General features: G+C 40.7%; 1 pseudogene; it reads right to left on the bottom strand.

Moving 5' to 3' along the window:
- Positions 1-2,375: 2,375 nt before the first annotated feature.
- Positions 2,376-26,828, bottom strand: part of LOC120265035 — a 33,132-nt pseudogene continuing 8,679 nt past the window's right edge.

Genomic DNA, 26,828 nt, shown 5'->3' with positions numbered 1-26,828 from the left:
ACGCAAGGAGTACAAAGAAAATCTTATAAAGATGGGTCACTCCGAAGATGAAATCCGTGGCTTATTTTTTCAAATGTCATCCGCACCCACAATGAACGTTCTCTAAGACAAATGCCTGATGTTTATTTAAATCTTAATAAATCTATTTCTAAATATATGAAACATGGACAAATGTTGGTGTTTATCGAAATCCTATGACGTAGGGATAAATGCAGTGTTTGCACAAATATTTAAAAAATCTTTGTCATATTATGTACTCCCTCCATTTCTAAATACCCGTTGTTTAAAGATGTTGCACAAAAATTAAGGATAACATTAAATTATCTGTACTTTAACATATAAAACAACCAAATTAATAAACTATCCCTCTCTTGAAATCATGTAGTTTTTCTTGGGATTATAAATATTATTCTCTTTATTTATATAACTTAAAAAATTGAAGATGGGTAAAATTGGAAAATAAATAAATAAATATTGCCTTGATATTGTAAAATGACAACTATTTTAGAATTTATTTTTTTTTTAAATGACATGTATTTTGAAATGGAGCGAGTATGTGCCAACATTTTTTTTGTAATGGACCAATGGGCTGATAGCTTAATGGTACTTGGCCCCATATGAAAACCGAGAAGAAATATTCAAAAGTCTCAAGTTCAAGACTTATTGGAAGTAATGATGATAACATATTTTTAATTGTAGGTGCCCAAACTTTTCGTCCCTAACTATAAGCTTTCCAGACTGAACAATCAATTCCCGATCCATGTGTGCCTCCAATGTATTAATAGCACTTATCATTTTTATTGCCTTATACCGAAGTGTCCCCCTTTAAACTTATAATGTCACTTAGATCACAATCATGATTCAAATCCTTCTCCCAGCTATACAGGAGATTTTATACAAATTTAAATTCAATGGGCCATCCAAGGTTTCATGCAAGTATGATGATACACCATTTATGGTGATTTAATGACCCCTAAGGATTTATCAGGTGGAATAACGTGGCAGCCAAAATAATATATCAAAGCTTATAATCCCACAATTTGGAAATCCCCTACCTTAGGCCATCTCCAATCCACAATTCCAAATTTTTACCCCAAATCTCAAATTTGGTTATGCTACAATAAATATACTCCAACCATAAATCCCAAATTTTACCTAAAAAAACATATTCCCAAAATATTCCTTCCACATCTTTTTTTTATATTATTATTACTATTAAATAAAAAAATAATTTGAAATTAATCATTTGTAACAATAATTTAATTAAATATTTATTACAATTTAATAATTTATTAATAAAAATAAATTAAAAATAAAATTTTTAATAAATTTTAATATAATTAGTTTTTATTAAGATTATTTTCAATAAAATTTTAACTATTCCAGTTTCATAAATTTATCATAAATTAATTTAATTAATAATTTTATTATTAATTAAGTAATTAATTGTACACAAATTAATATTATAGGGATATAATGACTGCTTATAATAAAATTAATGAAATTATTAACTTTTATAATTTTAATTACAATAATTATAAAAATTAAAAAATTAATATGGGACCCCAAATTTAGGATCATCCTATTCCAAACCCCAAATGTGGGGTCAAAGTTGGGTGTGGGTTGGAGCAACTCAAACCCAAATTTGACAACAAATTTGGATTTTGGGTCATACATTGGAGATGGTCTCACAACACCAAAAAAAGTGGAGAATACAACTCCTCTCTCAGGGGACCCAAGAAATAGTGACAAACAGTACTATGTAATATATATTTCTACAAAATTTTACACAGTACTACATGGTATCACAGCCGCAATTTTGATCTTGTACCACTTATCCATTATTCGAATGATTTTCCGTTGTACTATCCAGTGGTTATCAATTTCCAAACTACTCAAAATGAAATCACCGATGATAGATAACAAATATATATCTTTTAAGTTCAATTAACATTTGGTTGTGGGGATGAAATTGTGGCCTTAAAAGAATTTACTTTTTCAAACTTTAATTTATTTAATACTAATAAAAAACTATTTCTTTGAACTAATAATAAATATTTATTAATACTAGTATTTTAAAAATTAATTATTAAATTTATATATTTAAATAATTAACTACATCTAGTGAAGTAATGTTTGTAAGATCTTCTCTGGAGAAATGCCTCACAACAGTAATAGCAAGATCACCAAACTACCTTACCAAGTTTCTCAAAGATGAACATGCACATTACGCTTAAAGACCTCTCTGAGAAAAAGAAAAACAGCAGAACATTGCACGGCCAATGAATTTTTTCACCAAAAAACAGCAGAACTACCTTACCAAACTACCATCACTAAATATACCAACCCACAAACCATGGCCAATGTATTTTTTTTCACTCTGGCAGTATTTGCTCATTATCTGCATCTCCTTCTTCCTCTATCTTGGATTTAGTTGGTGTTAGGCCAGTTCCAATAGCCTGTTTCTTTTTATTCCACTAACAATATCATCAATTCTCAGAATCATACAAGCAGCATCAATGGCTGTCTTGAATATGTTTGCTTTTACATTGTATGTGTCCCATATCTGCACAACAAAACCATTAGAAATAAGACGGTTAAGAAGTACACTGAAGAAAAATGCATACCTTCCGTTCTTTCATGTCTACGATAGCACCAGTGTTCCCTTCAATGCCTACCCATGCATTTTCACCATTTGCATGCTGTAGAATGGAGAACAAACAGCGAAAGAGATGCAATAAAAATGGAATTGGTCAAGCAAGCTTTGAAGTTAATATATACATTAATTATTAATATATAAATGCACTTTTGATCCTTGGACTATACACAAAAATGGTCCCTCAAAAGGAAAAAAATGGCTGCTTGGTTCAAAGATTAAAAATGTCCTTTGAACAAGAACCAAACAATTCATTTTTCATGGTTTCAAAATTTCTAGCATTGGACATGTTTTTGGTCGAAAGGACTGAAGTGAATATATATAGTGATATACTTCAAGCATCAAAAGGGGGAGTAATAATTGAAAAATTCAAGAGAAAGAGTGCGGATCTCCTTGCCTTTCCTTGTAGATCAGTCATAGTTCGAATCACATTCACTCCACAATTCTGAGCCAATGTTCAGGGGATAGCCTCAAAAGCTATAGCAGCTGCTTCATATGGAAACTATAATAGTAAAAAACATATAAATTTTCATATAGCATAGTATGAGGCCAAACACATCGGTTGCAATTATCAGTGTGTCTATGACTACTAATCACAAAAGATAAGCAAATAATGTGGATAAATATTTGTCCTCCTAATCAATTCCTTCAATGGATGAACTCTTCTGTTTCAATGTTGCAGATACTGTCAACTCAGTAGCTCCCCCTCCAGGAAGTAGTTTTGGGTTTTTCAATATGTTTCGTGCCACAGACATAGCATCCTGATAATGGAAAATTAGAGACATCTAGTTCAATTCTGCTATATGGCTATCCATATATAAGCTTTTTAGCAAATGCAATGTCTACCTGTAAATTTTTTTCAACCTCATTCAAAAGATCTTTACTAGCACCTCTCAACAGAACAGTACAAGCTTTTGGGTCTTTGCAGTCAATAATGAAAGCGAAAAACTCATTTCCAATTTTCTTGATCTCCAAAAGTCTTGCACCAGTTCCAACATTAGACTCTTGCAATTCCTCTGGTCTGTTGATAACAACAGCCCCACATGCTTTGGCAATCCTATTACTATCAGTCTTTTCTCAATCTCCGAATAGCACTAATGCCAGCATTGCTTAAATAATGGCATGCAAGATCACTAATTCTTTTTTCTGTTATTACGAGGTCAGGTTTGAATTTCAATATCTGCATAGAAAGGTTTTCAACATATTCTTCCACCATCTTCAGTAAAAATTTCCTGAAAAAAGACAATATCTAATTAGAACTTGACAAAACTTAATGATCATAATGAAACCAGACTGTGTTGCCCATGAAGAAGAATACATCAAAAAGGTAATTTTTATAATCAATGTTGGTAATTGATGCAACGGTATACTCGAACTGTTGATTCGCTCACGAATACCCAGTACAAGTCTTTCAAAACCTGTTGATCAAAGATAGCAAGGAATTGGAAAAGAGAGTAAATTTTATTACTCAAGAGAATAACTATTACAAAACTCATCGTACTCTCGCCCATAGGCTTACATTAAATAGAAAAAAATCAAAGATATGAAAATAATCCTAAAACGGAGATAATTCAAAAATATACCAAAAATGGTAAATTTTCAAATACTGGCAAGAAATAAGAGAGTTAACAAAATAAATACTAACGCCATAAAGGGCTTACAAATCAGAGATTTCTAGCCAAAGAAATAGCGAAATCAATTATTACTAAAAATAGCAAAATCAGGGTTTTCGAGGCCTAAACGATAGAATTTGGAAGAAATCATGCATGACTCACGAGTTTGCACAGCAAACTCGTGACTTGTGTCCGTTGGCCCGTTTCCCATTTGACTAGGCCCAAGAAACCCAAAAACTCCACCGCCCGGCGAATTACTAAAATACCCTTATTACTTCGAGTCTCATTTCCGCATGAACGCGCATACCATCTCCTCAATACGGCCCGCATCATTCTCCCAAGGTGGGATAGAATTCGACCCCGAATTTTCATCATCTGAAGAGTCTCCATAGTAGGGTAACAAATGTTTGATATTGAAGACATCCGCCGTTCGGATATGGCTAGGGAGTTGAAGCCGGTAGGCATTGGAATTAATCTTCTCAATAATCTCGACAGCCCAATGCCTTGAGCTTACTATACTCCCCAACAGAAAAGTGCCCTTTAGATAACACAGCCCACACAAAGTCACCCACCTCGAACTCACTATGGCGGCGATGTTGGTCAGCATGCCTCTTGTAACGTGCATTTGAGGAAGTTAAATTGTCAAAGACGGTCTTGTGAATGTCTTGTAACCCCGTGACAAAATCAACAGCCTTTCCATGGACTTTAGTCTTTGCCGGGAAGGGAAGGAGGTCAAGTGGTCCACGTGGAAGCGCCGAATACACCACCTGAAATGGGCTGAACCCTGTACTCCTGTTGGTAGCATGGTTGTGAGCGAACTTTGCTTGATTCAACTTCATGTCCCACCCTTTCGGATGGTCCCCCACAAGGCAACGCAGCAAGTTACCCAGGGAGCAGTTGACGACTTCTGTCTGCCCATCCGACTAAGGATGATAGGCACTGCTCATGTTAAGTTGCATATTCAACATCTTCCACAGGCTTCACCATAAGTGAAAAAAGAGAAACCGTGTATCCCTGTCGGAGACAATGGAGGACGGAAGGCCATGGAGGCGGTAGGCATCCCGAAAGAAGAGTTGGGCGACATTGACAGCATCAGTAGTTTTCTTGCAGGGGATGAAGTGCGCCATCTTGGAAAAGTGGTCTACCACAACAAAAATTGAATCACCGCCACGCTGGGTACGAGGTAGTCCAAGTACAAAGTCCATGCTTGATGTCCGTCCCACGGTAGTAAAGGGTATCGGCGGCGATATAAAGGCCGGTGTTGGTGGCTCCCCCTTTGGAGATCTGGCAAATCCGGCACCGTTGGACAAATTTTTCCACCTCCTTGCGCATGCCCGGCCAGAAGTAGGAAGACTGAACCAAGTGGAGTGTTCGGTCCCGTCCCACATGCCCTTCGCCATGCAACTCCCTAATGATCTGCATCCGTAGGCTGAAATCTGGAATACAGAGCTGATTTCCAGGGAATAAGTACCCATCATGCATCACGAAATCCGTTCGCTTTGCCGCTTGGACATCCAAGTAAATCTCCGAAAAATATGGGTCAGTAGCAAATAAATCACTAAAAGAGTCAAAACCGGGTACCTCAGCTCTCATTGTGACCAAAAGGTTGCTCTGCCTACTAAGCGCGTCCGCCACACGGTTAGAGACGCCAGCTTTATGCTTGACAACAAAGGTGAACTCATCGAGAAAGTTCATCCACCGGCCTTGGCGCGCGGACAACTTATCTTACTGGTGGATATGTCGGAGGGCGGCATGTTCTGTGTGCAAGATAAACTCCTGATGAATCAAATAGTGTCTCCATCGCTTGATAGCCTGGACCACTGCATAAAATTCGATGTCGTATGTGCTGTAGTTCAGGCGGGCCCCTGATAATTTCTCGCTAAAATAGGCGACTGCCCGCCCTTGTTGTCTTAACACACCCCCAATGCCGACCTTCGAGGCGTCACTATGCAACTCAAATGCATGGTTGAAGTCTGGCAGTGCCAGGAGGTGCAGTGGTTAAGCGCTGCTTTATGAGGTGGAACGCCGCATCCGCTCGGTGTCCATAAGAACTTGCTCCCCCTTCACACACTCAGATGAGGCGCCATATACTCGCTAAAAATGTGAGATGAACAGTGCTGCTAGAATGAGCGAGGCCATGGAAACTCCTCGACTCGGTGATACTTATGGAAGTCGGCCATCGTTGTATTGTCGTGATCTTGGACTCATCCACCGTATCCCGGCTCTCAAAACAACATAACCAAGAAATAATACCTTGGGTGTGAAGAAAACACACTTCTTTCTTCTCTGCATAGAACTGTTGGGATCGAAGAACAGCCAGGACATCCCGAACATGCAAAAGGTGCGCTTCTTGGTTTAGACTATAGATGAGAATGTCGTCAAAGTATATGACCACTGATTTGCCAATGAAGGGCCGCAGTAGTTGATTCATGACCTTCATAAACATGCTGGGGGCGTTGGACAGACCAAATGGCATCACCATCCATTCGTATAGTCCCTCACGCGTCTTGAAGACGGTCTTCCATTCGTCACCAAGCCGCACGCGTATTTGGTGGTACCCGCTCTTCAGGTCCAATCGCGTGAACACCGTAGCACCACTAATCTGGTCAAGCAAGTCATCCAATCGAGGGATAGGAAACCCGTACCTGATAGTAATTTTGTTGATGGCTCGACTATCGACACACATGCGCCAAGTGCCATCCTTCTTTGGCGTCAACAAGGCTGGGACCGCTCATGGGCTCATGCTTTCGCGGATGTGCCCCTTCGCCAGCAGCTCCTCCACTTGCCACCTTAATTCCTCATGCTCCCTTGGACTCATTCGGTAATGTGGTCGGTGAGGCAGGACAGAGCCCGGCTGTAGATCCACATGGTGCTGGATGTCTCAAAGAGGTGGCAGGCCCTCCGGTAGGCCATCGGGGAAGACATCCTGAAACTCCTCCAGAAGAGGAAGAACAACTTTTGGAATCTCTACATCTTCCAAGCCTTCAGTGACTGCCTTACCGAGTAAGATGAACGTCGTTTCTGCCCCCTTCAACTTCTTTCTGAATAGTGCATAAGATAGCAGGTTGATGTTGGTTAATGGTGGCTTCTCCATTGGTTTGCTAGGTACTAGCACCAACTTTACTCCTCCGTAGGTGAAACTGTAGGAGTTCGCGCGCCCATCATGGAAAACCCTCCGATCATACTGCCAGGGTCTTCCTAATAATAAATGGCACGCATCCATGGGCATGACATCACACCATGCTTCATCCCTGTACTTCGCGCCGATGGAGATCGTAACCAAAGCTCGTTTGGATACTGTCAACTCTCCTCATCTCTTTAGCTATGCTAATTTGTACGGTGCAGGATGTTATTCAGTGGAAATCCGGAGCTTCTACACAGCTTCTTCAGATATGATGTTCTCACATCTACCTGCATCAATTACGAACCGACATACCTTAACAAGAATAGTACAGGAGGAGTGGAAGATATTGGTTCGTAACCAGTCGTCTTCCGTAGCTCGAGGCGTCAGGCAAGATCTGCGCACAACTAGAGCCGTCCCCACATCTCCCTCAACTATATCTTCATCGAGGTCACCCTCATCATACAGTGGTGGAAGTACTTCGGTTGTGTCTTCTTCTTCCTCCGCCAACATAACTCGTTGGCCCCTTTCCGACAGTCGGCTTGTCGGTGACCTCTCTCTCCACAACTGAAGCATTGTATATTGTTGCTGCTGCCTCCTCTGATAGCAGTGGCATCCGCCGGTCGAGCGGTGGGAGCCATTCCCCGAGTCACACCGCTCGGCCTAGTACTGATCTGTCTGCTACCGCTGGGAGCCCCACTCGAGCTTATAGAGGATGATCGTCGTTGCTGTCGCTCAATAATTAGTGCTTGCTGATGGGCCTCCGAGATGGAGATTGGATCAAACAGGTTGACTGTCTCCTGGATCTGAGTGCGCAAGCCACCAATATACCTTGCCACTAACTGGTCTGTGGATTCTTGAACTTTATTCCGAGCCAATAACTGGTAGAACTCTTTGGTGTACTCCTCCACAGTGTGCATTCCTTGGCGAAGATTGTGCAATCGGTTGAAGATTATGCGCTGATAATTGTGGGGTAAGAAGTTAGAGCGCATGTGTTTCTTCATCTTCTCCCAAGAATTGATCTTGCCTTTTCCCAACTTACTACGGTTGAGTTTCAGTTGTTGCCACCATGCGGTTGCACGCCCACGCAGTCGTGTTGCCACTAGCGCCACTCTTTTATCCTCTGGGACTTCTTCGAACTCCAAGACTTCCTCGACCGTGGTAAGCCAATCAAGGAACTCCTCTGCTTGTAGTCCACCATGGAATTCTGGAATATCTACCCGTATGCCAGATTCCCAACGCCTATCTTCATCGCGGTGGTGACGGGTGTCAACCCCACGGTCTCATCCTCCCCAACGCTCTGCAATGTCAGCAAAGTAATTATTGTCTTCCTCCATGGTGTCATCACTCCCACTCTCGGAGACACGCCCTTGATTGCAGCCACCCGTCAATTGGGCAATCCGTTCAGTCAATTCCTCCATCATCCGCTCCATCCGAACATCCAAGACGCGGCCAACACGTTGCTCATATCTAGCATCGTCATCACGATCGTAGATCTCCTCCACCCTTTGTGTAGGTTGTCCCGTACCACGTCCTCGCGGTGCCATGATCGCTTCGGCTCTGGTACCAAACTGATGCAGCGGTATACTCGAACTGTTGATTCGCGCACGAATACCCAGTACAAGTCTTCAAAACCTGTTGATCAAAGATAGCTAGGAATTGGAAAAGAGAGTAAATTTTATTACTCAAGAGAATAACTATTACAAAACTCATCGTACTCTCGCCAATAGGCTTACATTAAATAGGAAAATCAAAGATATGAAAATAATCCTAAAATGGAGATAATTCGAAAATATACCAAAAATGGTAAATTTTCAAATTCCGGCAAGAAATAAAAGAGTTAACAAAATAAATACTAACGCCATAAACGGCTTATAAATAAGAGATTTCTAACCAAAGAAATAGCGAAATCAATTATTACTAAAAACAGCAAACTCGTGACTTGTGTCCGTTGGCCGGTTTCCCATCAGACTAGGCCCAAGAAACCCAAAAACTCCACCGCCCGGCGAATTACTAAAATACCCTTATTACTTCGAGTCCCATTTCCGCATGAACGCGCATGCCATCTCCTCAATACGGCCCGCATCAGTAATCAACTATCACATGAGCTGCCATAAAATTTGCAGTGAATACCACGAAATTTATAGTGAATAAGAAGTTTGTGTTTTAGAAGATGAATAGGATCAGTATCAAAAAAGATACTGAACTTTGTTCACCGTTTGATGAAATGCCAATAAAGAGATTAAGGAATGCAGAGACAAAAGAAACAGGAGACTTTTTAAAGATTTCTTAAGGACCAACCAGCTTCCTCTCTTGCCATTTATATATATATATATATATATTAAGTCAAAAAATAACTCCACTAGAACGAGCATACATGCTCTCATTGGCCAGCAATAACACATTATCTTTTTTTCTATTGGCCAGCACATACAACCATAGATATGTTCCCCACTAACACATTAATATAATAATAAAGTATACAGAAGAGAACACAAGAGTCAAAAGTTTTGTTTCTTCTTAGACCCCGAATCCAGTTACCATGCTTAGCCTCCATTTTTCTATCATCCTCGATTACAGCCAACGCACGACCCATTTTCACACCATCTTCAATCAACATCAACACCCCCTCTTGATTGAGACGATCTCATCCCAAGCAAGCTTCTGAACATCACAAACTTCTTAGTGAGTAACGGTTTGGTGAAAATGTCGGCGATTTGATTATCAGTGCTGTAATGATGCAAATAAATTGTTCCTTCTGAAGCCAATCCACGGATGAAGTGATATCTCACGTCTATGTGTTTCGTCCGACCATGGTGTGCTGGATTCTTGGCCACAGCAATGGCTAAGAGATTATAAACCCATAGTTTAGTAGGTCCTGAGCATGGTTTCCCACAATCTTGTAACACCCTTCTCAACCAAACAACTTGACAGGCTGTTGCAGTGGAGGCAATATATTCTGCTTCGGTTGTAGAGAGAGCCACAACATCCTGCTTTCAGGATCCCCAAGAGGTAGGAAATGAGCCCAATTGAGAAATATTCCAGTTGTGCTCTTCCGATCAGCCTTGGAACCTCCCCAATTGCTGTCGGAGAAAGCCTCCAATTCACCATCATCTCCCAGTGAATACTACTGACCCAACTCTTTGGTTCCTGCGAGATACCTCACAACTCACTTCGCAGCAATGAACTGAATTTTGCTTGGTTGATTTATGAATCTAGATAGATAATTGACTGGAAAAACATTGTCTGGTTGAGTGTGAGTAACATAGAGTAACTTTCCAATCAAACTCCTGTAGATCCCTGGGTCTGAGAATTTATCACTGTTACCCTCTTCAACCTTCTCATTTACTGATAATGGCGTACTCACGGGTTTGCACTGCTTCATGTTCATGTGAACTAATAAATCAACAATATACTTCTGCTGTGAGATGAAAACACCCTCAGAATTTTGCTTCACCTCTAATCCAGAAAATAGTTCATTAAACCCAAGTCGGTTATCGTGAAAGTATTCATCATGTCATGCTTGAATTGAGCTAATAAAACAAAAGAAGAACTTGTGTATATAATATCGTCTACATAAAGACTGATAAGCAACAATTCACCATTCATGCCCTCCTTTCTATATAATGTGTGTTCACTCTCACTCTTGACAAATCCAAGCTCCTTGATATGTTGATCTATTCTGGAATACCAGGCTCTGGGTGCCTGCTTCAATCCATATAGGGTCTTCTTCAATCTATAAACTAGATGTTCTTCACCCTTTTTCACATAACCCTCAGGCTGAGTGACATATACTTCCTCCTGTATTTCTCCATTCAAAAAGGATGATTTCACATCAAAGTGAAACACTTCCCACCCTACATAAGCTGCTAGAGCTAGGATTAATCTAACTTTTTCAATGCGAGCCACTGGCGAGAAGACCTCATCATAATCAATCCCTTGAGTTTGTGAGTACCACTTGGCCACAATTCTGGCTTTATGCTTCTGCACCTCTCCTTTTTCATTGAATTTGGTCTTAAAAATCCACTTAAGACCAACTGGACTCTTCTCTGCAGGCAACTCACATAAGTCCCATGTATTGTTGCTTGTTATTGATTCCATCTCTGAATTCATAGCTTCTTACCATTCTTTACTCTTCAGAGCTTTCCTGTACTCAATTGGATCAGCAACGTGCATAGCAAATGTGCATGAATTGTATACATCTGCAAGCACCTTGGTCTTTCTAGGAGGAGTCCCATCAGTAGGAGCCACTGGGGACCTAGAGATATCAACAGCATCACTGTGCTTAGACTGCATCTCAGTCACCACTCCTCCACTTGATGTCCTCACAGGAATTGGAGAAGACTGAGGATGAATTACTTGTTCCTCCTTGTCATCTTCAAACTCAAATGTCTGAACATTTGATTTAGATCCTTCCCAACACCAGCGAGATTCTTCATGAAACACAATGTCTCTACTAATGATGATCTTCCCTGTCACTGGATTAAACAGTCTATATGCCTTGGATTCTGAGGAGTATCCAGTGAATATACACCTTTCTGATCTATCATCAAGTTTGTGTAATTTTACTGGGAGGGAATTAAAGCAAAGGCAATGCAACCAAATACTGTTAAATGACTCACCACTAGCTTGACTCCATGCACTGCTTCATAAGGTGTCTTCGTTTGTAATGCTTGTGTAGGTGATCTATTGATCAATTATACAGCTATTGAGACAGCTTCACCCCAGAACCTTGTTGGTAGATTCCCAGTCTTGAGTGAAGCCCAAGCCATCTCGACCACTATCCGATTATTACGCTCCACTACACCATTCTGTTGGGGTGTATATGGAGCTGTGTACTCCTTTTTGATGCCATGACCATCACAGTAGTTCTGGAACTCAGCTGAGGAGAATTCACCACCGCGATCACTCCTCACAACCTTGAGCTTCCTTCCCAATTGCCTCTCCACCATAGCATGATAATTTTGGAAAACCTTGAAGACCTCTGACTTGTTCTTCAGGAGATACACCCAGCACCACCTGCTATAATCATCTACAAACAAATAAAAATATTTGTTAGCACCAAAAGAGACTTCACTCATAGGACCACACAAGTCCATATGCACCAGCTGCAAGACTGAATTCGATCTTTGGGAGAATCCTAATGGAAAGCTAGCTCTAACTTGCTTTGTAACAGCACAATCTTCACACTGTCTGGGTTGCTTCAATTCCGGTATCCCAATTGCCATTTTCTTGTGAGCCATGAACTGCAAGCCTTTATAATTGAGATGCCCGAGTCTCAAATGCCACAATTCGCTCACGTCTTACCCAGCAGCTATCACATTCACCATTCCAATGCTTGCAATGTCAAGAGGATACATGTTGTTCCTTGTCTGCTGCACAGTTATCACATGTTTTTGAGTCCGTTCATCTCTTATAATGCACTTGTCTTCCTTGAAAGCCACAGAGTAGCCTCTTGATGTCACCTGTCTAACACTCAAGAGGTTGTATGCCAGATCAGGAATATATTAAACCTTCTGCAGTTGTTTTTGCTCTCCATCTTGAGTGTGAATTCCCACAGTTCCCACACCGTGAACAATCATCTCCTTGTCATCCCCCAGCTTCACACTCTCCCTCAGAGATTCATCTAAACAACAAAAAAATTTCTTGTTCCCTGTCATGTGATTAGAGCAGCCGCTGTCAATAAGCCAAGTGGATGCTTTATCATCTTCAAGGGAGCTGCTAGTCATAAACATATAGCTAGTGTCTTTGTCCTCAGCAACCATGTTCTCCCTTCTCTTGCTGCTTCTCTCTTAACCAGCAATTCGCCTTCACATGTCCGAACTTCTTACAGTGAAAACACTATATGTTGCTTCTGTTTTCATATCCTCTACCTCTACCTCCTCGATCTCCTCTTCTTCTACCATGAGCAGGGTGTCTTCCTCGACCTCTGACTCCACCCAGAGAGCTACTTGAGCTTGCGCTTGAGCTTGCACCTTTGTGATACTGAGAACCAGTGGCATCTCCCTTCACATGTAAAGCCTTCTCTCCTTGCTTTACAAGGCCCCGATTCACTCGAATCTCATGAGCCTGAAGAGACCCACACAGCTCATCCAAAGAGAGCGTTGTAATGTCCTTTGACTCCTCAATAGAAACTGCTACAAAGTCGAACTTAGGATGCAAACTTCTGAGTACCTTAGCCACCACATCTTCTTCATTGAGCTTGTGCCCAAGCCCAAAAACCTGGTTCACAATAGACACCACCCTCGAGCAGTAATCTTGTATACTTTCATTCTTTTTCATCTAGAGCACCTCGAAGCTTTGTCTAAGCGATTGCTTTCTCACAGAAGCCACCTTTGTGATTCCCTGGTAGTGCTTCTGGATCATAACCCAAGCTGCATGCGCTGTCTTCGCCTCCACGATTCGATCTAATATCGGCTCATCCGCAGCTTGTTGGATGATGCTCAGCGCCTAGGCATCTCGTTTCCTGTTCTCCCTGTCAATAGCTTCATCCTCGGTCTTGGCTACGCCCTTCTCCACGAGCTCCCACAGTTCCTGTGATCAGAACACCGTCTTCATGCGAAGACTCCACCTTCCGTAGTCTCACCCCCTAAAGATCAACACAGAGGGCTGTGAGAGAACTACAGGACTGTCCGCCATGAGTCTTGCTCCCAGCTCTGATACCAGTTTGTTGGAGAAGATGAAAAGGATCAGTATCAAAAAAGATACTGAACTTTGTTCACCGTTTGATGAAATGCCAAGAAAGAGATTAAGGAATGCAGAGACAAAAGTAACAGGAGACTTTTCAAAGATTTCTTAAGGACCAACCAGCTTCCTCTCTTGCCATTTATATATATATATATTAAGTCAAAAAATAACTCCACTAGAACGAGCATACATGCTCTCATTGGCCAGCAATAACACACTATCTTTTTTCTATTGGCCAGCACACACAACCATAGATATGGTCCCCACTAACACATTAATATAATAATAAAGTATACAGAAGAGAACACAAGAGTCAAAAGTTCTGCTTCTTCTCAGACCCCGAATCCAGTTACCATGCTTAGCCTCCATTCTTCTATCATCCTCGATTGTAGCCAATGCATGACCCATTTTCACACCATCTTCAATCAACATCATAAGTTTGCATTTCGTGAAATGCTTTCAATGCCAATAAATTGATATCATGATTCTTTTGCTTCACAAGAGTAAACCTCACCAACAAATGATTTAAGTATACTTTTACAATGACGACAAACAAATGTCAAGTCATTTGCATGGTAAGGTTTTCATGCCTCTAGAGCAGGCTCCTCTCAGTTCTTACTACTATTTACACCATTTTGACTTTTTCCCTCCATCAGGTCTATGAATTGTTCTCCATTAAATTTAAGCCGCATGATCCACATTTTGCAACTAACACCAAGTGAAATCTTGCACAGACTGCTCCAGAACATAGATGATTACCAATAAAAATAAAACCTTAATTAGAAATAGTAATTGCCGGAAGCTACCAAACTTCATGCGATGGGCGTTAATTGTTTGTCAAGACCAAATTGCCATATCAACCAGTTCTCCCATTACCCTTGAGGTATTTCCAGTCAGTCACATGAGTTTTTATACATAAAATATCTAAAACCTGTTTAACTTTACAAGGAAACTAAACACTAACATAAGCAAGCTATAACAGTTGATTCTACAAGGAAACAAAACACAGATAAGAAGATCAAACCAATAAAAAATGGGAGCAGAATAAACTCAAACTATACAAAATAGCACTCCTAAAAACATGTGCTCAAGTTGAACTCAATATAACAATTTATCATAATATGCCGCATATATATATAAACTGTACAAATGGGAAGCCATGGGTTTTTTGGCTTTCAAAGAATATTATGTAGATATAAATGTAAGTAAAGAAATGATGGTAATCAATAAACAAGCATTAAATCTGAAATCACAAGCTTAATATGTCAGCGTTCCACTTGAATGCATTAACATTGAAATGGTTAGGGTTATCAGATTTGTGCACCTTAGCTCAAAGACATGGAATTCAATGAAAATAAAATGAATCCATTCCAATAGCACTCTATTAAGAACTGTAGATATGTACAGTAGAATAAAAATCAGAACTGTAGATATGTACAGTAGAATAAAAATCATCTTGTAGTAGCTCTGTAGTTTTAAATAAACAAAAAAACAAAAGAAAGTGATTTAAAGCATCTGAAAATTTTTTACCAATCCTCTTCATTTAATAACTCCACATTGGTTTGGTTTTCTCCTTTCTTGTACTCAAGAGGACAATCAAGAAGAATGATTCGTGGATTCACAATCTTCCTCCTCATTTTACCGGGGGTGACAACATCTTTATTGATCATGACTCCTTTAAGAACCTTTGAATCCTCCAACTGGCCACCAGGGACTTTTTCAATTTTGATGTCTTTCTTGATGTCCACTTCGTGTAATCCTTGTCCAAGCTCCACACCAACTGTTGTGATGGCATCAATAGAAAGATTCTGAAAATAGTTGATTGTAACCATGCCGAAGAAAACTTTATCAGTAAACAGTACAACATTTAGGAACTCAACCAAAAACTAGCAGAATGCACAATCCTCATGGCCATGTAGTTTTTGGCATACCTACGGCATACTAATGCAAAAGTAAAGCTCTTTCTCAAGCCGATAAGATGAAAAATTGATTAGAGTGACTCCCAAATCCTATCCGTACGTAAGAATACAAATTAAAATCTTAAATATGGCAGCCCTTGCCTTTTACATTTTTATAATCCAAAAACCAAGTTATGCTGTTACCGAGTTAACAACTCCTTTTCTTACACAACTCTTTTTGACCCACTTCTGCTTTTTGAAAATGGCTTTTCTTTCACTGTGCATGATTAAAAATAGAACTCATGACATTAAGGACTCTAGGAAATTATCAATAGATGCCAATGTTTGCATAGATTCCAATGTTTATTGGCACAATATAAATCACTTAAAATAAGTCCCCCAGACTGTTAAAGGTACAGTGAGACTCAAATTTGAACTGAAAAGCAAATAATGCATGAGAAGAAACCACAATCTTTGTGCACTTATTAAACATGGGAGAACGTACTGAAAAGTCATGAAAAAAGACTCACAGCAATTAGATCACCAAACTGTCCTGTAAACTTTGTGCCAATACAACTTTTTACCAGTCCCATAATAGTGGCACCTGTTAAGTTGATAGAAGAAATATCATTTTAGTGAGATATCTCAATACACAAAATAAATAAATAAATAAAAATAAAAAATAGCATTCTGCTAAAAAAATGCAAGAAAGAAAATAAAAATATCACTTGAAACAAAAGCAAGTAAACTTACGGTCATTGACATCAATGGGCATTGCAATATTGTCCAGGACAATAATAGCATGCTCGAGAGCTTTTCTATATGCTGAGGTGAGAACAAATAATCATGACTACTGCTTTATGGTAAGGCACAAGTAAACTGTTGGGGGTTTGACTTAAAATGCAACAGTAAAAATTACGGAATTTACTGTAACAATATACTGTTCATTGTTGCTGTTTGCATGCGACCGGTATGCGGGCGCACGGTTGCCCGTGAGGTTTTCTGTCTATTGGTACTGTAGCAAAGTTGCTGTAGCAAAACCACTGTTCACTTACGGGGTTCATGCGCCCGCATATACCCCGTGAAACTCACTGGCGATCTTGTGCGGCCCGTATGCAGGCCGCATAAGCTGGAAAAAAACATTCAATGGCTTCCTTGAGGCTTCAATACTCCTCCCAAGGGTTCTACAAAAGCTTCAAAACAACTCATAAAATGCTATCAAACCCCTCATTCATGTTAGAATGAGATGAACAAACAAACAAAGATTCAAGACAACGATTTTTAGCGTGGAAACCCTACAAATCGACGGAAAAACAACGGGACTCCTTAGAGCCTCTTAAATATGTATCCACTAGGTTAATAAAGAATTACAATGGATCTTCTCTAGCTAACTAGAGGTTTATAAGCACAAGGACAAAGGCATTCATGAGAGAAGAGTTCTCATTGACAAACATCATCATCATCATCAAGATGGCTAACAAACAACAAGTAGGGAGAAATAGAAGGATCAAACCTAATTAATAGGTAGTGCTTCTTGCAAGGAGTCTTCTCCCGGAGTTTGAGTGAGATCCGGCGAGGTTTGGCAGTCCGATCTCCTTGCCCTAGCCTTCTCTCCTTCTTCTCCCTCTTTTTCTTCCCTCTCTCACCTTTTTCAGGATAATCCCCTTCATCAAAAGCATAACCTTTTCTCATTACCAAGGAATGAGAAAAAATTTCACCTTGTAGAGTTACCTCTTTGCCCTCCATCTTCTCCACTATTGACCTAGCTTCATTTTTTTTTTCATCATGGGCTTGGAGCCCAATTATTCATCCAACCCAACAAATGGGCTGGACCCCAACAATTCTCCCCCTCAGCACCATTTGGGAGGTTCTACCAATCCTGCTCTTTCCCGACATGCTTCAAGCTTCTCCTTGGATAATGCCTTGGTAAACATATCGGACCCATTCTCACTAGTGTGTATCTTCTCCAAGAACAACTCTTTGGCTTCAAGAACATCTCGAATCCAATGATATCTAACATCGATATGCTTGGACTTCGAATGGAATGTTGAATTCTTGGAGAGATGGATGGCGCTCTGACTGTCACAATAGACAATACACTTCTCTTGTTGCATACCCAATTCTTCAAGAAACTTCATCCACAAAGCCTCCTTGCAACCCTCAGTAATTGCAATATACTCAGCTTCTGTGGTGGATAATGCAACACACTTCCGAAGCTTTGACTGCCAAGAAACAGCTTCCCCTGCAAAAGTCATCATGAACCCTGAAATTGATTTTCTGGAGTCCACATCGCCTGCCATATCTGAATCTGTATACCCATACAAAATGGGTTCATCTTTACCAAAACACAGACATACTCGGGAAGTACTACTTAGATACCTCAGTATCCACTTCACTGCAGCCCAGTGCTCCTTTCCCGGATTTGAGAGAAATCTGCTCACAACACCAACAACATGAGCAATATCTGGCCTCGTACACACCATGGCATACATCAAACTGCCAACAACGGATGCATAAGGAACTCGACTCATCTCCTCCTTCTCTTTGTCACTTGAAGGACATTGACTTGAGCTAAGTTTAAAATGACCTACAAGTGGAGAACAAACAGCCTTGGCCTCCTTCATGTTGAACCTCTCAAGAACCATGTCAATGTATTTTTCTTAAGACAACCACAACTTCCCATTCATCCTGTCACGGGAGATTTTCATACCAAGAATCTGTTTAGCTGTACCTAAGTCCTTCATAGCAAAGGACTTGCTTAACTGTCTCTTCAGGTCTTCAATCTTGCTTGCATCACGACCAACAATAAGCATGTCATCAACATAGAGTAGAAGAATAATGAAAGTCATCATTTGAGTGTTTCTTCACAAACACACAATGATCAGCAGATGTTCTAGTGTATCCTTGAGTCATCATAAAGGAATCAAACTTCTTGTACTACTGCCTTGGCGCTTGTTTGAGTCCATACAAACTCTTCTTCAACCTGCACACTAGATTCTCTTTTCCCTTGACTTTGAACCCTTCTGGTTGCTCCATATATATTTCCTCCTCTAAATCACCATGAAGGAATGCGGTTTTTCACATCAAGTTGTTCCACCTCTAGGTTTTAGACTAGCAGCTAAAACCAAGCACAACTCCGATGGATGACATCTTCACAACTGGAGAAAAATATTTCTTCAAAAGTCAATACCTTTCTTTTGACTGAACCCCTTCACAACCAACCTTGCCTTGTACTTTGGTTGTGAGCTATTACTTTCAGTCTTCAACTTGTACACCCACTTGTTCTTTAGGGCCTTCTTGCCCTTAGGAAGCTTCACCAAATCATAGGTGTGGTTCTCACACAAGGAACTCATCTCCTCCCTGCATGGCTCCAAACCACTCCCTCGCTTCTTCTCATGTTGTATAGCTTCCTCATATGTTTCGGCTCTCCTCCATCACTGAGCATAACATATTCATTTGTACTGTATCTACTAGAGGGATGACGATCTCTAGTAGATCTTCTCATTTGGGTCTCAACTGGTGGTGTTGGAGATGCTTCTTCAATTTCTTCAACTGGCTCTACATCTTCGACTGGAGGAACTTCACTTCTAACAGTCTCATTACCATTTTCTTGGACATCTCCCCCTTGAGCTGAACTCTGTATAGGTGAAGAAACTGGATCAACACTAACAGGAATCTCAACTGAGGAACTAGAGGTCTCACCCTGCTCATCAAGATCATTCATTTGGTCTTCTAGAAACACAACATCTCTGCTCCTGACAACCTTCCTGTTAACTGGATCCCACAATCTGTAGCCAAACTCCTCATGACCATAACCCAAGAAAATGCACTACTTTGCTTTGTCATCAAGCTTGGACCCCTCATCTTTGGGAATATGAACAAATGCCCTGCAGCCAAATACTCTCAAATGAGTATAGGAGATCTCCTTCCAAGTCCATACTCTGTTCGGCACATCACCATCTAGAGTTGCTGCTGGAGAAAGATTTATCATGTCTACTGCAGTCCTCATAGCTTCACCCCAAAAGGACTTAGGAAGCTTTGCATGAGAGAGCATGCATCTGATTCTCTCTTCAATTGTTCTGTTCATTCTCTCAGCCATACCATTGAGTTGAGGTGTCTTGGCTGGAGTCTTCTCAAGCCTGATCCCATGAAGTCTACAATACTAATCAAATGGCCCTTTGTATTCACCACCATTATCTGCTCTCACTGCCTTCAACTGTTTTCCTGTCTCCCTTTCAACCTTGACATGGAGATCCTTGAAGACACCAAGCACTTGATCTTTGGTCTTCAAAACAGTTGCCCAAACCTTCCTTGAATGATCATCAATGAAGGTCACAAAGTAATGTCCACCCCCAAGTGCTTTGTCCTGCATAGAACAAACATCAGTATGCACCAAATCAAGAATATTTGATTTCCTGGATGGGGGATGAGAATGAAATCCCACTCTATGTGTTTTCCCTGCTAAGCAATCCACACATGTTTTGAGAGATGCCCCTTGCATGTTCGGTAGAAGATTCTTCTTGGAGAGAAGCAGTAGCCCTTTCTCACTGACATGCCCAAGTCTTCTATGCCATAGCTCAATGCTTGCATCTTTCTGAATTGCATTCAATTATCCTATGTGTAACTTAGCTTGCATAACATAGAGTGTGTTTGCCTAATTCCCTCTAGCAATCACTAGGGAACCTTTGGTGAGCTTGCACTTACTTTCACCAAACCAACTAAAAAACCCATCATCATCAAGTCTTCCTGTGGATATCAAATTTAGGAGAATGTCTGGAACATGCCTAACATCCTTGAGTACTAGCTTGATCCCCTGATTGGTCTCTAAACAAATATCTCCAATACCCACTATCTTTGATGCACCACTGTTACCCATTTTGACATTTCCAAAATCACCACTAGAGTAGGTAGAAAAGAAGTTACCATGGGGAGTGACATGAAATGAAGCTCCTGAGTCAAACACCCAGTCACTCTCTTGGCTCACAAGATTAATACAATCATCATCACAAATGACACTGATGTCACCATCTATGGCTACTGTATTAGTCTCCTTCTCCTCTTTACTTCCACCACTCTGCTCTCTTTTGAGGAGCTTGCACTCCCTCTTCATGTGGCCCATCTTGTTACAATGAAAGCACTTAATGTTTTTCATATTTTTGATCTGCCTATGGATGTGTCTTTGTTGCCAAAACCTTGAGGATGTCTGCTCTTGCTTCTACCACGGCCTTCTGGCTTTTCTGAAACAAGAACACCTGAGGAAGTTTCACCTTTTTCTTTCCTCCTAGCCTCTTCACTCATTAGGCTCTCCTTAACCATTTCCATGGTTAGCTTTTTCACCGGTCTCGAAGTGCTCAGAGATACCACTAAAGTTTCCCAACTATCTGGCAAGGAACTTAGGAGTAGCAATGCTTGCAACTCATCTTCAAGAGTCATCTTCATAGATGTCAATTGGTTCACTAAGCCCTGGAAGTCACTAGTATGCTCTGTCATACTTCTTCCATCTCTGTACTTCAAATTTACTAGCCTTCGAATGATTGAGGCCTTGTTCCTGGAGGTGCTCTTCTCATACATGCCTTCTAACTTTTTTTCCAAAGTTCATCGGCCTTCACTTCTTCGGAAATGTGATGAAAAATATTTACATCCACCCATTGTCTAATTGTTGCAGAAGCTTTTAGATGTAAAATTTCCCATTCATCATCACTCACCTTCTCCGGTTTTTCTTTGCCCATCAGCGGCATGTACAAGTCTTTTACAATTAGCAAGTCTTGCATCTTCCGCTTCCAAATTGAATAATTCGATTGGGTTAACTTTATCATCCCATAAGAAGCTTGTTCGGCCATCTCAATTCACAACAAATGATCCCAAATCAACCTGTAAGCTCTGATACCACTTGTTGGGGGTTTGACTTGAAATCCAACAGTGAAAACTGTGGAATTCACTGTAGCAATGTTATTGTAGCACTATACTGTTCACTATTACTGTTCACATACACTTGCCCGTAAAGCTCACTGGCAAATATATACGGTTGGTATGCGGGAGCACGGTCGCCCGTGAGGTTTTCTGTCTATCGGTACTGTAGTAAAGGTACTGTAGAACAAGTACGGTAGCACCAATACTGTAGCAAAAACATTGTTCACTTCCGGGGTTCATGCGCCCGCATACACCCCGTGAAACTCACTGGCGATCTTGTGTGGCCCGTATGCAGCCTGCATAAGCTGCAAAAAAACATTCAATGGCTTCCTTGAGGCTTCAATGCTCCTCCCAAGGGTTCTACAAAAGCTTCAAAGGTTCAAAACAACTCATAAAATGCTATCAAACCCCTCATTCATGTTAGAATGAGATGAACAAACAAACAAAGATTCATGACAAAGATTTTTAGCATGGAAACCCTACAAATCGAGGGAAAAACAACGGGACTCCTTAGAGCCTCTTAAACATGTATCCACTAGGTCAATAAAGAATTACAATGGATCTTCTCTAGCTAACTAGAGGTTTACAAGCACAAGGACAAAGGCATTCATGAGAGAAGAGTTCTCATTGACAAACATCATCATCATCATCAAGATGGCTAACAAACAACAAGTAGGGAGAAATAGAAGGATCAAACCTAATTAATAGGTAGTGCTTCTTGCAAGGAGTCTTCTCCCGGAGTTTGAGTGAGATCCGGCGAGGTTTGGCCGTCCGATCTCCTTGCCCTAGCCTTCTCTCCTTCTTCTCCCTCTTTTTCTTCCCTCTCTCACCTATTTCAGGATAATCCCCCTCATCAAAAGCATAACCTTTTCTCATTACCAAGGAATGAGAAAAAATTTCACCTTGTAGAGTTACCACTTTGCCCTCCATCTTCTCCACTATTGACCTAGCTTCATTTTTTTTTTCATCATGGGCTTGGAGCCCAATTATTCATCCAACCCAACAAATGGGCTGGACCCCAACATAAACAATCCATGTTATGTCCTAACAAAGAAACAATGTCTCAACTAATTAAGAATTACCTTGGCAAATAACAATAGGATGATAGTTCTTGTCAATGAAAAGCCTCAGCAACACGAAGCATCTCACCAGCTTCAAAATTTATCAAATAATTAGCAAATAGTCAGATGATAAGTGCTTGTGTGATATGAATGTGAAGCATTCTTTTCTTATATTGAGCATTATTTTTCTCAGGTTTTTATTGTTTATTGTTTATTGTTTATTGTTTATTTGTGTTCGTTGGGTGGAAAGAGCTACCACCTATGAAATATGAAGCTACTCTCACAAGTCGGATACTAGTTATGCCCTAATGAGAGAAAGAGCTATCTCATAGGATGAGTGAAAGCTACCACTCGGGTAGAAAGAGCTACCACCTCGAAAGTGTGAAAGCCACCTTAGCGGCCGCTTTAGAAAGGGCTACCTTAGAAGATGTGTGAAGCTACTACCATTGTTTAAAATTTTTATCACTTTTGTAGATAAATAAGTCCCTTGTACTTAGAACTTTGAGGAGTATAACTTGGGTTGTTTTGAGTGAGTTCACACACTTACACGAAATTCAGGGTTGTTGTCCTTTTTTATTCAAGTTTTTAGCTAGAGCATTGATTTTTCGTATTTAGTGTTGAAATTTTCCTTACTTGTAGAATGCTATCTTTGTATACTTTGGTGAACCTAAGGCCAAGCACTTTCAATATTTTCTTCATTGATGCACAGAATGTTTAATTTTTGCTTGAGGACAAGCAAAAGCTTAAGTGTGGGGGAGTTTGATAAGTGCTTGTGTGATATGAATGCGAAGCATTCTTTCCTTATGTTGAGCATTACTTTTCTCAGGTTTTTACATTAATATGTGTGTTTTTATGTTACTTTTATGCAGGTATGGTTGTGAGGCTGAGTATGAAGGAAATAGGCCAATGTGGATCATAATGCACCTATTTTGGAGGAGATCTTGCTAAGGTTCAAACGCGAAGACATAGGACAGGTGTGAGATGCTAGACTGTGTGCCAACCTCCTCGCATTCAAGTGAGCACATCCATTTGGAGGGGCACAAAGGCAGTCACACTCGAGCATTCCGTCTTATGCATATAAGAACAGGAGCTCCACCAACATATATATCATTGAAGAAGCAAGTGATTCATGACGAGAACGTGTGCCCGTTTGCGCTACCCCGATGAAAGTATGGAATTGGGAAGTTATTCAGGTAGAAGACTGTAGGAGAGCACTGTAGCAGCACTATTCACAGCCGGCCAAGAAACCAGAGAAACAGAGAATCCACACGGGCATGTGGAAATTATCCACGCCCGTGTGGAAATTCCACACGGGCGCGTGTATCGTCCACGCCCGTGGAGTTGCCCGATTCCAGCCCTATTTAAAGCCGATTCAGCCCTGATTTTGGTATTCTTTTCTCCATCTTTTTCCCCAACTTGCGAGAGGGCTTCGGCTAGGGTTTCGAGGGGTATTGGCCAAGGTTTTAAAGAGGTTCTACGGCTCTGACATCGTGATTCCATTAGGAAGAAGGTTGGTAGGGGAGCTTCGATCGAGGCGTATCCTATACCGGACGAAGGAATCCTTGGACGACGAGTATAGGACTTTCCACAAGACCATCGACAAGACCATCGAGGGGGTTTCTTTATGGATTCATTGCTTTTACATTCAATTTCTTTGATTGTACTTAGCTCCATGGAGAGCTAAACCCCTAGTGGGTACTTGGGTGATTGTGAACCCTAGGATGCATTCGCTTCATTGAACTTCTTTATTATGCTTTCAATAAATTGATGTTTATTGTGAGTTCCAACCTTCAATGCTTGATTGTATAAACATTTCCCCTAGAGTGACACTAGGGTTGAGAGTTCTTGTTGGTAACCTTATGAGTGAGTGACATACCAGGAGCGTTCGACAAAGCTAGGTTGGAGAGGGTTGAGAGGGTGAGTCGAGAAGTACAGGAGCATCCCCTTTCCCCTCCAACGTGATAGATTCTACCTCCGTTTCTCGAGTTTTTTGCGGCCATAATAGAGTGAATGGTCTAAGGGATGAACCTCCACTGGGGGCCTAGTTGCGCGTGCAATGGAGTGAGCGTTGAGGTGATCTTAGTATCTAGGGCTTAATTGTGGCTAGGGGACCTTCCACTTTCGGACCAAAGGGTTAGGTCTAAATCTAGGAAGAGATTTATCACTTGGAATCCCTATAGCTCATTGCAACTCTATCGCGAGTGCGAGGTGTTGAGATTGTTCGATTTCTCCTCCGGGACATGTATAGAGTTAGGCATAGTTGACCTTAGATTTGGGACTATGTATGTAAGGATTTCCACGACTCACCATTGCATTGATTAGGAAGCATAATAGAGAGTTCTTGCACTTGAATTGATTATCCTAGGTGAAGCATCATCCGAGTACCTCATCTTTATCGATTGCCTTGCCTCCTCCTTACTTTTGCACTTTTACTTGTTGCTTTTAATTTCTGAGAATTGAATCATTACCACACTTATCATTGATGATACTCCACATGGCTAAGAATTGAATTAAGTGACTTTACTCCCTACTCCCTGTGGATTCGACCCCGCTCACCCGGGATTATTACTTCGACAAACCCGTGCACTTGCGGGATATACGCAAGGGGACCTTATCATCAGGCATGGATTAAAATTAGACACATCAACAAAGCATAAAGTACTATTGTCCACATCACTAGAAAAACGAAAATATTACGCATGCCATCGGTATGTTCCAAGATTTTAACATTGTACATAGAGACAATCTAGATGGGTATGCCATGTAAGCTGAGATAGCTTGGTTATGATAAAAACATATACCTGAGAATAAACCTAGATAACTAAGTAATTCCACATTAGTTTCAAAGCACACACTGCAACTGTTGGGACGTAGTGGTTAACCTGGTCCATAGTCCCACATCGCCTGTGAGAGCCAATCTCCCTAGCCTTATATATCCTAAGCCAATCATTTCCTCTAATTGCAGTTATGGAGAAGTTAGGGTGGTGGGTCCCTGTATTAACATGGTATCAGAGCTACTGTTCCGATCGGCCGTGACTAGGATCTTGGGTCCCACATCCACTGTGGGCCCAGGGGGGGTGTTGGGACGCAGTGGTTAACCTGGTCCATAGTCCCACATCGCTCGTGAGGCCAATCTCCCTAGCCTTATATATCCTAAGCCAATCATTTCCTCTAACTGCAGTTATGGAGAAGTTAGGATGGTGGGTCCCTGTATTAACATGGTATTAGAGCTATTGTTCCGATCGGTCGTGACTAGGATCTTGGGTCCCACATCACTTTGTGGGCCCTAGGGGGATGTTGGGACGCAGTGGTTAACCTGGTCCATAGTCCCACATCGCCTGTGACAGCCAATCTCCCTAGCCTTATATATCCTAAGCCAATCCTTCCCTCTAACTGCAGTTATAGAGAAGTTAGGATGGTGGGTCCCTGTATTAACAGCAACTTCCACAGCATTGCAGTTAAGGGAAAAAGGAAAAAAAAGGCAAAACATAAGTACTAATTATTTCACTTTCCACAATCCATCCATATATTTGTAGTCTAATCCTCTCTCTTGAGTTTGAATATAGCAAAACCTCCTTCATAGGCAATCATAGGGCCTTAGCATGCTTTATTGAATTGGCATAACTTCTACACCTCAAAATGTTCCCACTTGCAATTGCAATTTTCTTGAATAAAATCAATCAATTAATGTGCATCTTATGCCCATGATGATTATGATTTCAACATCTCAAAACTCTTATGGTGGTCTTAGATAAATCCCTGACGCACCTCGATGATATGACAATTTATAAATAATATTTGATGTGAGAAATCAATTCTTTACCATGTAGGCATTGGACACAAACAGTTGTTATATTTTTTTGGTCTGCTTTTCACTATTCA

This window comes from Dioscorea cayenensis, chromosome 7, assembly GCF_009730915.1.
Source record: "Dioscorea cayenensis subsp. rotundata cultivar TDr96_F1 chromosome 7, TDr96_F1_v2_PseudoChromosome.rev07_lg8_w22 25.fasta, whole genome shotgun sequence".
Taxonomy (NCBI): domain Eukaryota; kingdom Viridiplantae; phylum Streptophyta; class Magnoliopsida; order Dioscoreales; family Dioscoreaceae; genus Dioscorea; species Dioscorea cayenensis.
Note: the sequence above shows the minus strand (reverse complement) of the source record. Positions and strands in the feature narration are given on the sequence as shown.